Here is a 15,537-nt window from a genome sequence, read left to right as displayed (position 1 = left end):
CTAGCTGGTAGCAGTATTTTTTTCCTCAAAATACTGTCCAAAAAATTTGGACTTGAACTTAGTAAAATCAAGAAATTTTATTAAAACGCGTTAAACTCATCCGATATTGGCCAAAGTTGATATGGTCATAGACTTTAACGAATCTGGTACGCATGCGAGCTCAGCACGAAATATTGTGATGCACAGACCTTTGGTTCTTGGTTCTTGACGGATATAAATTAGAAATAATAATTAACAAAGGTAAACAGTGTAAAATTTATATTTTACAGAATATTAAAAAAAATTATTTACCAATAGTGATTATTAATGTGTTATCGACAATAAAGCATTACTGCTGTATCGCCGGACCAATTTGAAAACCGAAAAAATGGAGCAAAATATACTGCATTAGGTTATATTTGGTTGGATTACATTAAGTTACGTTAGATTATGTTATTACGTGCGCAGTTTTACTATACGGATCCATAGTATAAGTAGTAGTAGTAGTAGTAGTAGTAGGAACGGGTTAGAAGCCCCGCAAAGGTTAATTGGGTTCTGTTCTCGACATGAAATGGCCAAATTAAAGATTTACCCAAATTTTTCTGTACATTTTACAATCTATGAGTCCGTATAGTAAAACAAGTGTTCCTCTCCGCGAAATTGTCCATCCGCCTCCACATACAGTGCCGCTTACATCAAAAACAACCAGCAAATACAATCACTTTCTGAGCTTTTACTATTCCCCTTATCTGACTTTCAATCACTCTTCCTTATAAACTTAAATAAATTGTCCAATTGACCAGGTAAATTTCCTAAAATTGGTCCGGCGATACAGCAGTTAACCCGACAATATATTTTATACTGTAAAAAAAGACTAACAAATTTCCAAATAGACGGATCCTCTACAAACTGATCGTGATAGTACCAGACAACTCTGTAATAAATTGACTTTTAACAATTGATTTTAACAAAATATGAAACATGAAGTGATTATATGTACTGATACTGATTCTAAAGACTTCTCACTAAGATCCCCCATTTATTTGTCGTATTTTCTATAACTAATTAAGTCTGTATCTGTATTGCTTTCAAAAATAGGCAATTTAATACTAACAAAATACTATTGAATGGTTTATTTGTTCTAAAGATGTTTTATATATGGTATTACAAGAAACTAAGTATCTGACTATAATAATCTCATCAAACGAGAATTCAAATTTTAAATAGGTGGGTCTTCGTTTTCGTATAAATTTTTACTGCTACTAACTTCAGTAGAAGAATACTACTAAGATGAAATATTTTTTATTTGGTTGTTTGTTAAAGTTCAGCGTCCCTTTTCAGTATCGAGCGAGACTATACAAGACGTGAACCTACATTTTAAAGTGGAATCCGAACCACCAAAACACGTTCAATGTTTTCCCACTCGGGACCGTGTGCATCAAAGGAATACGCGCTAGCCACTAGACCAGAGGGCAAGGCTTGAAGTTTTTTCTTGGAATTATGAAATTATATATTTAAAAGAAACGTTTGTCGCTTCCTAGTACCTCTCTCGTTCTACGAGAAAAAAAATATTGTAACCAGAGATATAGTAAGCATTTATCACTTTCGGTTGCATTAAACTTAGAGATGAAAACTACCGTTGTGGCACCGAATCCATATCAAAACCTACTTCCGGCTATAGTTTTTTCTTTACTATGAAACCGAAAATGGTAGTTTCTCACTATTTCCGGTTTACATAGAGGGATAGCGATCGAGATGACAATCTTCGAATCCTGGATTCATATATATATATATATATATATATATATATATATATATATATATATATATATATATATATATCTTTCTCTCTCTCTCTCTCTCTATATATATATATATATATATATATATATATATATATATATATATCATATCTCATTATCTCTTATTATTCTTGCTCTATGGGTGATCAATACTGAAACCGGGAGTTGTGATCAGGGGCGGATCCAGGACGGACTTCTGGGGGTGGTGGCGGTGGGTTGTAATACTGCTATTTAGAGCTACTTTTAAGAGCTCCAAACTCTGGGATGGGTTTTATTTATATATAAAATAAGAAAGTAATCTCTATGGCGATCGTCCCCCTCCCTGGATCCGCCCCTGGTTGTGATACATTTTTCCTACTTCCTACAAGTGAGTTTCGTTTCACAGTGTAAAACTACTGTAGACTTCCAATTTATGCGAATTGAATATTCAAACTTCAGTACAACAAGTAGTACAACTAATACTTCTGGTTGGAATAGATTAATAAGACTAAAGAGAGAATCTGTTCCTCGGATGTTGAATCCGTATCAAAAATCTATTATTAGCTATCACTTATCGTTTTTGTTCTATGGCGATAAAGATTGAAAGCAGGAATGGTTAATTTGAACTACTTCCGGCTTGAATAGAAGGTAAGGGAGGAGATGGAATCTATTCTTAGGACGCTAAATCGATTTCAGAAAAACCTCTTCTCGTTATCTTTTATGAATATAAGTATTGGAACCGAAAGTAGTAGTAAATTTCAAGCATTTCCGGTTACAAAAGAGTGAAGCAGGTTATGACGATATGCTCTCTTAAAACCCTGAACTGATTCCAGAAAATTGCTTGTCGCTATCTATTACAATTTTTGTTTTATCGTAACAAGTGTTAAAACCGGAAATGGTTAATTTGAACACTTTCGATTCAAATAAAGTGTTAACGAAGAAGGTGGAATCTATTCTTGGGATGCTGGATTGATTTAAAAAAATGCATCTCGATATCTCACGGATTTGCTCTATGGAAATTAGTATTACCTATAAAATCAAAAATAGTAATAAACTTCAACTATTTCTGCCCTTGTGGAGTGTTGCGGATTGTAATGGTATTCCTCTTGAGACCCTGAATCGATTATAGGTGAACCACTTGTCGTTAGCTATTACCAATTTTGTTCTGTGGCGATAAATGTTGAAACCTGTAATCGCTAATTTGAACCACTTATGGTGTGAATAGAGATCAAGGAAGGTAGAGCCTATTCTTAGAACGCTTAGTCGATCGCAAAAAACCGCATCACGATTTCTCCAAGTTTTTGCTTTATAAAAGTCAGTATTGAAACCAATACATTAGTATATTCAGCCACTTTCGGTTTCGATAGTATTGTGGGTTAAGATGATACATAGCCTATATGCTCTTGAGACGCTATATCGATTCGATTAAAAAAAAAAAAAAAACGTGGCTATCTATTACTATTTTTGTTCTATATCGATCAATGTTGAATCCGAAAATTGTTATTTTAAACAACTTCCGATCTGAATAGAGGATTAATGGAAAAAATGGACCTATTTCTTGGTAGCTGAATCGATTGCAAAAATCTACATCTCGATATCTCGTAATTCAGTATTAAAACCGGAAATAATAGTAAATATAAACAATTTCTGGTTTTGACTGAATGTTGTGGATAGTTGTATGTTGTCTTAAGACGCTAAATTGTTTGCAATAAATCGCTTCTCGCTATCTATTACTTTTCTCGTTCTATAGCGATAAAAATTGAAACCATAAAAGGGTATTTGAACCACTTACGGTTTGAATGGAGGGTTAATGGAGGAGATCTAACCTCTTTTAGGGGCTCTAAATCGACCGCAAGAAACGACTTCTCAATATATGTTACTGTTTTTGCTCTGACATCTGTTGACAGACAGACGGACAAAGCCATTCTAAAGACTTCCGACACTTATGCAAGCTTAATCTGCAAGTGTAATAAGGGCGAACATTGAATATATTCTTGGGACACTGAATTGGTTCTGGAAAACCGCTTCTTTCTATTACCGTTTGTGTTCTGTGGTGATCAACAATGTAGCAGAAAGCGATAGATCTCTACCACTTCTGGATTAAATAAAAGTCAAATGCATTAGATGAATCTATTCGTGTTGCAAACCTATGCTTCTCGCTATTTCTTACCGCTCTTGCTCTGATGCCAGCCGACAGACGAACGAATGGATAGACGGACAGATGAACATAGCCGTTCTATAACTTCCTATACATATGCATAGTATACTATAGTTTGGAAGAGTCGTTGTGGGTCAATGAAAACTTGACCCACGACCCACCATGACCCACCTCCCACCGTGACCCACTCTGACCTACCACCCACCATGACCCACTGTGACCCACCACCCACCATGAACCACTCTCATCCACTGTTACATACTCTGACTCACCAAAATCCATCGTCATCAACTCTGAACCGATCCACGGCCACTTCTGTACTGACTACAAAGTTTACACTTGTAATAAAACAGGACTGTGAAATTGTCACTAATCGGAGTTTGAATTTCTAGTCAATCGCTCAAGCACCACTCTGTTACAATAACGTTAGATCTCACGTTTACAATATCAAATGGTAAAGTGTTTGTCAGTGAGGAAATTGAAACATTTCGAGGTGGGGGGAAATTAGTGTGTGCCTAAAATATACTTGTACTAAGAGAGTATTCTTGCAAGTGTTAATTTCTCAACGCATTCCAAAAGAAACTTCTATTCACAGGAAAATATCCCTGTACAATATGGAAAAGGTTGTGGTTTCTCAGTCCACAATATTTTTCTCACAAAAGACTTGAAAAATCAGTTTTTCATAGTGTATAAAAGTGCTCGGGTACCCTATGTGAGAGCATCTCCATAAAGTATGCTCATAATTGTAATTTTTGTAATCACTAAAACACCACGTTAAATGTAAGTTACAAATATGCATAATTGCAATTATTATCCATGTTTATTCAAAGTCGTTTACCTAAAGCAAAGAAGAGACTTATTAAAAATTAGGTACAAAGTTGAATAACACAAATAAGCCATTAGTAATACAAGTATATATTTTCCATAACTCGTAATTTTCCACCTTAAAACAAACCTAAAATCGGATTTATTTCCTGTTGGCCTCCAGAACTTTTTCGTGGTAAATCATCCGCAGAGGAATGGTGTCTATTCTTCAGCCAAGAAATAACTAACTCGTCTACTTTGAGCTTGTCTAGCGGTAGGCTATTAGCATTGATGAACAACAAGTTAGATAATGTTTGAGCATTTAGTCTATTTCTAATATCAGTCATCTGTAAATTCATAAGGGGAAATCCTCGTTCGCGCTCTGTCATGGAAATGGATAATACTTCTACCCGATTCTGCACTCCTCATCGACAATCTGCTTGTTAGACTTAAGTCTGATAACGATTTTTCTTGGTCAGTTTTGAAATACTCAGCAAGAAGTATCTATCACTTCTCTATCATCATACATCTTTTCCATATCGAACATGTCAGTAATGTTGATTCATGAAGAACAGAAACTTCATCTACCACGCCTTCGATAGGGAATCTTGTGAATAAATTATCAATAAAACTGATAAACTGATGATTTCTTATTTGTTTATAAATTTATTTTTTTGTAATTACACATGAAGGTTTGGTGCCATTACGAAGTTCCCTCCCCCGTCTAGAAAGCGAAAGGGAACGAGGTTCCTGGAAAGTGTTCAGAGGTGAATGGGAATTTCCCTCCTTTTCCCCCCTTCAATTACCACACTGCTGTTTGCCATAGGCCAAATTACGATGAATTTAAATTAAATTATCATAGTATTATTATTTCCTTGATGAATTATCGATACTTTTCAGTAGAAAAAAGGATGAAATTTGAAAGTCCCAAATCAAGGTAAGTGGACCAATGTAAAGGGAAAAAAAGAGAGTAAAATTTTCCATATAATTATACGTACAATCCAAACTTAAAATTTTCGCGTAATTAAGCTTACAGTACAAATTTTATCTCTATTTTTCTCATAACTTTATGGGTTGATTGCCCTGTGCTGTAAGCGCTCCATATAATAAACATAAGCTTTAGCAATTATTACAGTAGAAAGCAATGGATATATGAAGCCAAGCACAGTATTTTTTGTATCTGATTTTTTCTTAAATAATATTGATCGTTTCAGATCATTTTTAGAAACCAACTCACTACCAATTTTCCATATAGAATACCAATAGAAAGTGCCTCCCTCCATAAAGGAAAAAATTTAAAAAATGCTAGGACACTTTGTGTTTATTTTCAATAAAGAGTTAATACACTGAATTTCAGCTCCGTAAGTTTAACGGCTTGCGAGATACTCATTTTGTTTCGCAAAAATTCGGACCCTCACTACCTCCTTGGGATATTATGTATTATAATGAAAGCAATATAACATCCCAGTTTGGATTAAGGCCTAACTATATACCAAAAGTCATTTCATTTGACTTTGGAATTTGACCGTGATGATCAGGCACACATAGTTACATTCAATTTTTCATATAATCTATTATATAAAAGAGAACGCACAAATCCTTTGTTAGCTCATCACGCTAATACGGCTGAACCATTTTCTTTCATTTTTGGGGGGTTATTAGGATTTGGACCCTAGATGGTTTTTATCATATCACTTTAATTTTTAATTACCAGTGTCTTGAGATAATTGACCATTCAAGTGTCCATAACGTACAAATCCTTTGTTAGTTCATCATAGGTATAAAAATAAACGTATTTATATGCAACCCGCATGACCGTGTCACTCGGCGGGTTAACATAAATGACAGGCGCTATAATGTTAACATTTACTGCAATTTGAAAGCGAAAAAGTAAAAATTATCTAAGTAACAAAGTTTATTGCGTTCCGGGGTGACCGCAGCGAAGCGGGGTGAACGCTGCTAGTAATTTATATATTACAGTGATTCAAAAATGTATTTTTCCAGTAGTTAGCTCCTCTAAAAACTCACAGGTCTCGAAAGCCAAGTAATAATATAAGTCCTATTGCTATTATTACAATTAAAAATATCAATATCCAAAAGTGCCTGAAGTTCTTTTTTTAACTTGGTTAGATATACTCACCTCAGGTAAGTAGACAGAAACAAATAGAAAAGGAAGGGAAATGAATGTCTTGAAAGTAAAACGAAGAGAAATTTACGTCTTCAGAAGATACTGTCTGCAATGCAGTGAGCAGAGTGGGTCGATAGATCATACTGAGTCGGTGGATCGCAGTGGGTCACGATGGGTCACAGTGGGTCACATGCTGTTGACCCACGACCCACTGACCCACTCAGAAAACTTGACCCTCTCCATATCTGCTCTGTGCAGAACACACTCATACTAGTGCGTACCAGCTACCGATATGTTCAGAAAATCATCGCATTACATCAATTCGAAAAAAGTAACTTCTGACTTACGTAACAAGCAGTGGTGGATCTAGAAGGTAAAAACTAAGGAGGGGCAGCCAGTGCCCAGACTATGATTGATATATATAAACTTCCAGAAATATATAAATAAGAGCTTAAATTATTTCGTCACTGAAAAAACTGGCTCCCCAGCCCTGGCCTAGATCCACCACTGGTAACAAGTTTCTGATATTAATAAAATTTACATCTTTAGTAAGTATTAAACTTCTAAATTCTATTTTGAGAGCCATCTAGTGACTGATCCATGAACTAGGTGCTAATTTTTGTTGTACTTGGTTTCGACAAAACTCTTAGGTTATAAAATTTGCGCAAAGAGTCATGAAGCCTATTGACGTAAGTCGACAACTGTTGGTTTATCAAAACTTTTGTCTGTTATTTCCATTTTAAGCAAATTATAATGCTTATACATTGTTCATACTATAAACAAAGGTTGGGTACTATTGTTATACTATGACCACGTAAGTTTACATGGCCCTTGTCTACCGTTTAAAAAGCATTATAAGTAATAAGCCAATTTTAGCAACGGTTTTCTTTAATATTTTTTTAGACCAAAAATTATGACAATTTTATCGCAGATGTTTCATTTAAGATAGTATGAGATCAGCAGTAACGATTGATTTTCTTTTTTTCTTTTCCTTTCTTTTTCTTTCTTGCTTTCTTCATTCTTCAGCTGAATAATATTCTAAATATTACTAACAGAATAACTCGCTCCAATACTTTTCCAAATATTCTTGAAAGATATGATGAACTTTCCAGAAAACTTTTATCCAGTTATCAACACTCTACAACAATATCAGCTTCTTCTCGTCTTTTTCGTCCTCTGTCCTAGGTCCTAGCATTACTTCGAAATATAAGCATTTTTTGCAAAAATGTCCCCTTTCTAGACTACTATTCAATATGGGCAGTCACATGGGTTTACAGGTGATGACGTATCACAAAATGTTATTAATACATTAAGCCATAAACACATTTAAATAATCAGAAACAACGTTTCTTTACAATTAGAGTACAATAAAACAAAGTACAATGAAACCATACAATACATAACATTTCCACATGTGGTAGACCATATATATATTCATGAAGAAATTCGAACCATTTCCTAGTAACGAGATTCAATTGCTTTTTATAATTTCAAACAGAAGAAACTGATAACTCCCACTTCTTCGTAGTTGGAAACTCTCGTTCATCATTCTGTATGCTTTCTTTTCCTTTCGTGATTAAATAATCTTCAGTATATATCAAAATGTTTTCAAGATTTCTTCTTTTTTCTTAAAGAAAATTTGTGCCAAGGCACGTAAGCTACAAGTAAACATTTCCTTTTGTTTTGTTTTCCAAAAGAGTGAAGTACGTTAAAGCATCTAGTAAAAATCAGGGTTTAAAAAAAAAAAAAAAAAAAACATCAAACAGTGACAGCACAAAGGTGTAAATAGCTGAAGTTTCAACCCTGTTGCAGGGGCTTCAGTAGTTCTTTGAAGAGCCTCTTAACTTAATGTTCATCAATTTCCTGTGAAGCAACACAGTAGGCGCCACCACCACAATCTTTCGTCCTTGGATGTTTTGAAGTTTCAGGAAAGGAATTGAGTATGACTGCATCAATTTCTGATTCTGGGATGTCATCTAGCTACTGTTTCTTAGGAGAGTAATTGAATATGATTCCATCGAGCTCTGATTCTGGGATGTCACTTAGCGCATCATTGTCTGAGACATCGCTTTTATCATCGTCTGAAGCTATTGTTGTAACTGAATTGCTGCAATGTAATATTTGCTCAGGCATGTTGTTGACGAAATCGAGTTCTTCATCGGCGCATAGTACCACTGCCGGATCGCTCTCGTTATCTTCAGTAGCATTTGGATCGCAGGAAGCATCTTCTGAAACATACTCAATGGAAGGCTCCTGATGAAGTGGTACAAAGGATCGTAAATCAGTGCGGATACTGACATATGGTAACATACATTTTACGCACATGTCATTAACACAGAACATGTAATTGAGTATACACGCAAGGTGTATATAAAAACACGAGTAACCACTTCTTCATCATACTTATAAGCAGAGCCGTAGCTAAGGGGGGGGGGGCAGCTGGGCGCACGCCCCGCGCGCTGACAGCAAGGGGGCGCCGCACGAGCAAGGAAAAAGAAAAAGTAACATTAGTAAAAGACGAGTCGCCCCCAGAAAGTATTGGTGCCCTATTAGATAAATATTGCTGTAGGTTATCAATGAAATACATAAATTTCTTAAAAATTTTCTTGCTCGCTTCGCTCGCAATACAAGAGTTTAAATAAGTCATAACAAGTTTTTACTTATTACTTGAAGATTTATTATACATGATTTCTTAATGACATGTGGTATACAAGGTGCCGAGTAATGACTTATAGTGTACGCATGAGCATTTTCAAAATCAGAAACGAGCAAAGTCGTGTTCGGCGTTTTGACAGTGGTGAATTTGCTGACTTCAAAACGTTTTTCTACCCAATCGGATTAATCACGACGCACAGTGAAGCCAAAGTACTGAATTCTTGGCAAAAATAAGAATTCGCAATATGAAGCGGAAAATTGAAATCAATTAGTTCGGCGTATGCAGTGGCTATAATAATGTTATTTCGACATTATTTAATCAAAAACATAGACTTTTACATCATAAAAGTACATATTCCTTATATTCGCGCCTAAATTATATAACAGATTATATGATTGGCATAAAGAAACGCGTGGGCAATATTCTTTGATTTGGCAATTTATGATTGGCTTATATTCTTATGTATGAAAAGAAAAAGTGTACTTATTAATTTTACAACTGAAGAGTAATAAAATTGAAGAAAAGTTCTTGCTTCTCAAAATTATTTCAAAGTTGTGGAGGATTCGTTATGACAATGCAGATGCAAGGACGCTTCAATACATAAAAATTATCTCATCCCAAGTTCTCGATATGAATATATTATCAGATATATTAAACATATTATGATTTACAAGCATCAGTAACCTGTTCAGGCTGTTTCATATATTGCATCGTGCATTACGTGAGCTCATTTCAGAGCTTGATTGGAACACTCTGAGCTGGAGCGAGCGGAGGCTCATTACAGTTGATTCCAATGTCACTTCTGTGCACGCATCACAAAAAACACAATACTGAATTGATCAACACCATTTTAATATGGTTCTATCTTATGGTCCATAGATTGTTTAGCATTGGCGTTTCAAAATGTCGCCACCATTAATCAAATATGTTTGACTAGAGTTTAGTTCTGTTGGTGAATGACAGAGAAGTATGACTAGATGTTGGAAACAAGATGGGTCTGGGGGCAAAATTCCCAGAATCGACCTATATTCAACTTTGTCACTGCGTGCATGTCTAATAACCTAACACTTGTTCTCACATTCATCCCAGCTCAATTCAAAAGCAGCATAGCATCCAGAATACGGTTTTCCTCAAACATTTTCATGTGCTATATTTTCCAAACATGCAAATATGTGCAGGTTTTCTCTTTGCATACAGTAAGAACAATGTTTCTGTTACGACATATTAAAAAATCACAGACATATTATGCCATATTTTCTAGTAAAATGCCATTCTACCGTTTGACCATAGTTTATATGCTTTCAGTACCACAGCATTTTCCAAATATGATATTAAGTAGGGGATTATCATAAGGATACGATAATGATATTAGCATCATTGCTAATATGATTATTGACTACACATCACATCAATATTCCAAATATACAAAACGATACATACATGTCGGTCGTGTCACCATGTTTACCAGCCACTGAATATCTACACGCAATGTAGGAATAGTCGCATTCAAAATCAATTTCCTATCTTCTGTCATTCCTATCTTCTCTCCGGCGTCAGCAGATAACCAAATTTACACGTCCCATGAGTTCATTGTAAGTTGCTATCACTTTATTTTCCTGCACACTATCTTACGTGTACACTATCAAGGCTTCATTATAACAAATTATATCGAGTCAATCTTTTACTTCATTCTTCGAGTTTTTGCTAAAAATTGCCTGGTATTTCATACCTTTCATACCAATGTGCGACGGTGCACGGTGAGAATGAAGGTATGAAAGTGAGAAGAGTGAAGAGACACATTCAAGCTGCTGTTTGTGCGATAATATTAAAAATAAACGTAAACGAGGGGAACAATAACATTTTCGAACTTCAAGCAGTTGTAGAATAGGGACTTAAGGGATCAGAACTTAGCCCAAAGAAGTTCAACTTTTTTAGATACTAATCACTACCAATGATTTATTTTTAAATTCCATTAACATATGAAATTCTTCCAGTTTGAAGGAATTTATTGGGATCATTTTTTCATCAACTTTTTGTATTGCCAGCATATTATTTTTTGCATACGTGTCTAGTTGTGTCATGTTTTTATCTATCTACATACATACAAAACATAAGTACGCACACTCTTAATTAAAGTACGTGTTAGTGTATTTTAATACGCTAATTAATAATAAGTAGCTTAAATTCGGATATTTCATTCATTAAGAAATTAAGTAATTACTATAATTTCAGACATATGTAGTAGCCAAAGTATATTTTGGATTTTAAGTACAAACATTGAACATATTCTTCACCTCCATCGATCAATATTTAGAAATTCACAAAGAAGGCTCCTTCTGAATTTCCATTACATTTCACAAAATATTTTTTACCGTAAAAAGGTCGAAATTAAAATGCTATTGATGTGGTCACATACAGAATAAAATTAAAATGTTTACAATTATTATTGGGAATTAATACTGTCACCCATTTCGAACAATTTAGAAGCACATAGTTTTTAATGTATTGAAATTTAATTTCTTATCGATAGTATTAAACGTTGTAAATAGTACTAACTTTCCATAACTGATCTAGTGAATTTGTATACAACCAAACGTAGTTTTGTCAATCTTAACAAAAAGCCCAAAATAAGACTCTTGAAAACAGCTCTTATTTGAAAAAGGATACATAATGATCGTTTTTAGTTGATGTAATGGCCTTTCCAAGAAGATTTATAAATATTCAGCGTAGCATAACAAAAAAGCTGCTTTTCTTATATATATATATATATATATATATATATATATATATATATATATATATATATATATATATATATATATATATATATATATATATATATATATATATATATATATATATATATATATATATATAATGATTGGTAAGATTGGTAAGATGAGTGTAGGGGCGCCGAATTCTACTTCGCCCCGGGCGCCGAAATCTCTAGCTACGGCTCTGCTTATAAGTGAATGTTATATTTCCATTCGCATCCTTCGGTCACAGCTGATGGTATTCCTAGGGTTATCGATGAACGGAAATCTAATTTGCTTAGAGTAGAGAGCAATAAAAGAAGTCTTGAAATAGTCAGCCATCATAAAATTCAGAGCGTTTGTCTCGTACGTCTAACTAGATTGCTTATTATCACCGCACTAAATTTTCCAGCTCTTAGTAACTACAACAATGAACACAAGAATCGAAAATCTAGTTTTACCAACAATGACTTACGATACTTTGTATTAGGTATAATATAAACAAGAACAGAAAAACTAAAAATAAAATATGTTTAATAATTTTTGGTATACTGAAAATAGTTAAACGTAAAATTGTTCAAATTTACGTATAAGTTATAGTATATCTTTGTGTGTGAATATTCTTTCGGAAAGCAAGTTTTATACCTGTGCACAATTTCATTCACTTCGGATCACTTCTAGTAGACCAGTCTAGGATTGCCGTCAACAATAGCCCAGCAGGTGGTCTAATTAAACTGGTACTTGACGAATTTCTTGTCTGTGGGGCCGGACAGGTCCTGGGAAGGTCCCTGGGGGAGGAAAATTTATTACCCTGACCGTTAGGTGGTCAGACTGGTTCCTGGCAAGGTTAACCGTTAGGAGGGATGGTGTAGTTTCTAGAAAAGGTTGAATGACCTGTATCACGTGATTTCTTTATAGGGATCTTTATAATATTGTTATTTTAATTAGATCATATCTTTTTTATTTTTTCGTTTTCATTAAAGAAAACTCAGGATATGTATTGGATCGTATGTTATACATACTCCATAGAACAGCTATGCTGTGATCATATTAATTGTCTGTTCTTTCGTGTTATTTATAATAAGACTTGTTGTTATAAATGGGAGGGAATAAACTTTATTCATGCGGGACTTTTTTAACTCCTCGTAATGATTTTTAATTGGATCGTATGCCAAGGCATACTCATTGTTAAATATGTGTGAGCGTACTAAAAAGCTCGTGTACGGAGTACCTATACAGAGCGTGGTTCTCGTACGTCTTTTGCTGATGAACTCAAGACAGGTACTGAACTTTTCGCGCGCTTTTTGGAAACCGGTTGGGTGGTAGTGAAAGATGGCGTTGTCGGGTAATGACGTTAGAGGTACGTGTTAAAATATGAAGACAAATACAAAAGAAAACCGACGCCGCTTCGGGTAGACATCACAGAATGTCGACAGAGTAATAAAAGCAAATTTGGTGCCGCAGTAGGTGAACATAAGACAATGTCGGCGGAGAATACAAAGGAGATTAAGGTTGCGGTAGGTGAACATGTTGAAACATACCCCTATGCTAATTGGGAATAGAAAAGAAGTTTGACGCTACGAATGGTGAACACGTGATTACCTTGCGGGTATGAAAATACTTTAAATACGGACTATAGCGGGAAATATATAGAGAGAGACATCATGCATCTCTTTGAGAAAGAAGAACCCTACGAAGTTAACACTGTAATAATATCTGGTGCTGAAACAGAAATATACGAATCATCGTCAGATGAATAATATGTTTTTGATGCAATAGAATCACCAGTGCTAACAGTTTTACCAACCCCGCCATCATTTGGAGTTGTATTATCAAGAACATCACGATTTTGGGGTTTAAATTGTTGTTGTAATAGTCAAAAAGTGGACTGTGAATGTATAAAGAAGGCTATTGAAAAATCGGATTTCAACGATACATTAATATGTGCGGATGTAGAGAAGGATCTCGTTATGATTTTGCTCATGATTGCATGAATGTGCACCCAAAGATATTGGAAACCCGTGCTTGGAGTATTATAGCAAGTCCTAGTGTTGAAGAAGATGTGTTTTACCTGTATGTAAAACATATATTATTGAAATTTTAACAAGAGAAAAATTCTATGAAACGTATACGGAATTATTAAGTGATACAGACTCTCTTCCGGAATTACTGAACATTTTCATAAGAAAAGGCAGACGGAAATCGGACATTCCAGATTGAAAACACTGTATTCGAATAATGCTAGTGTTTCAAGTGTGTTATGTAGTGGTGAAAACATTAATGTGAATTGTGTATTAAAAACTATAAAAGTATACTTACGTAACAATAATCCAATTGAATGCATGGAAAGCAAGTTAAATCTTCCTCATGACTGTACTCATCTTCATAACACTGGATCATTTGCATCGAAGTACTTGTCTCTTGATAAAACTCTTAGTGAACTTTTTGAAGTTTTTGAACAAGAACATAGTGAAATCTCATTTATATGGTTTATGCGTAAAATTTGTGATCTTTTAAAAATACATAATTTGTTGGACAGATTATTTCGTTTTTCATTCATCACACAAATGAAATTTCACCATGTGTAAATCAGTATATTATCGATATTCAAGGTTTTAAAATGTCTGATAACGAATTTATCATTCATGAGTTTTGTTTAATAGCATGCGATGATATAGTAAATTTCCATTGCTTGGTAATGGAAATAGTTCCAAGCATAACAGAGATATTTGCGGCGAAAAATTATAAAGCAAATGAAAAATAAAACTGGATCTTGATAGGATATGAGCATCTCAGACGGACGAAGGGGGTCTAAATTATTCTGCCGAAAATCAGATTGGTGGATAATTTCAAGAATTTCTGTTCAATTACAGGACTATGTTTTCGTATAGCATTAAGATCAGAATTTCAATATTCATCCATCTAAAATTCCCATATACAGGACTCATAAGATAATGTATAAATAAAGATATTCTCCAAAATATAATTTCTACTAGATTATTCAAAGCTTCCACATTAATTTTGGTTTGAATAAGGGACAAATGAATATATTACACGGACCGAAGTTATATTTAGAAAATCACATAGTACAGTGGGTTCAAAAATTATTGAACCCCTCCAAACAAAAATTCCATTATCTATAATGGTACATTACAATCTATTCAACTTTCCAGTGCCGTTTTAACAGCGTATTAGGCTCACAGCAAAGAAGTGTGTTCTGATCCATATGACCAAATTTTGCTCCCAATACATGTAATTAATACATGCCATTCTGCTTG

The sequence above is a fragment of the Thermobia domestica genome, chromosome 3 (assembly GCF_964235325.1).
Source record: "Thermobia domestica chromosome 3, izTheDome1.hap1.1, whole genome shotgun sequence".
NCBI classification, from domain to species: domain Eukaryota; kingdom Metazoa; phylum Arthropoda; class Insecta; order Zygentoma; family Lepismatidae; genus Thermobia; species Thermobia domestica.
This window is presented reverse-complemented; position numbering follows the sequence as displayed.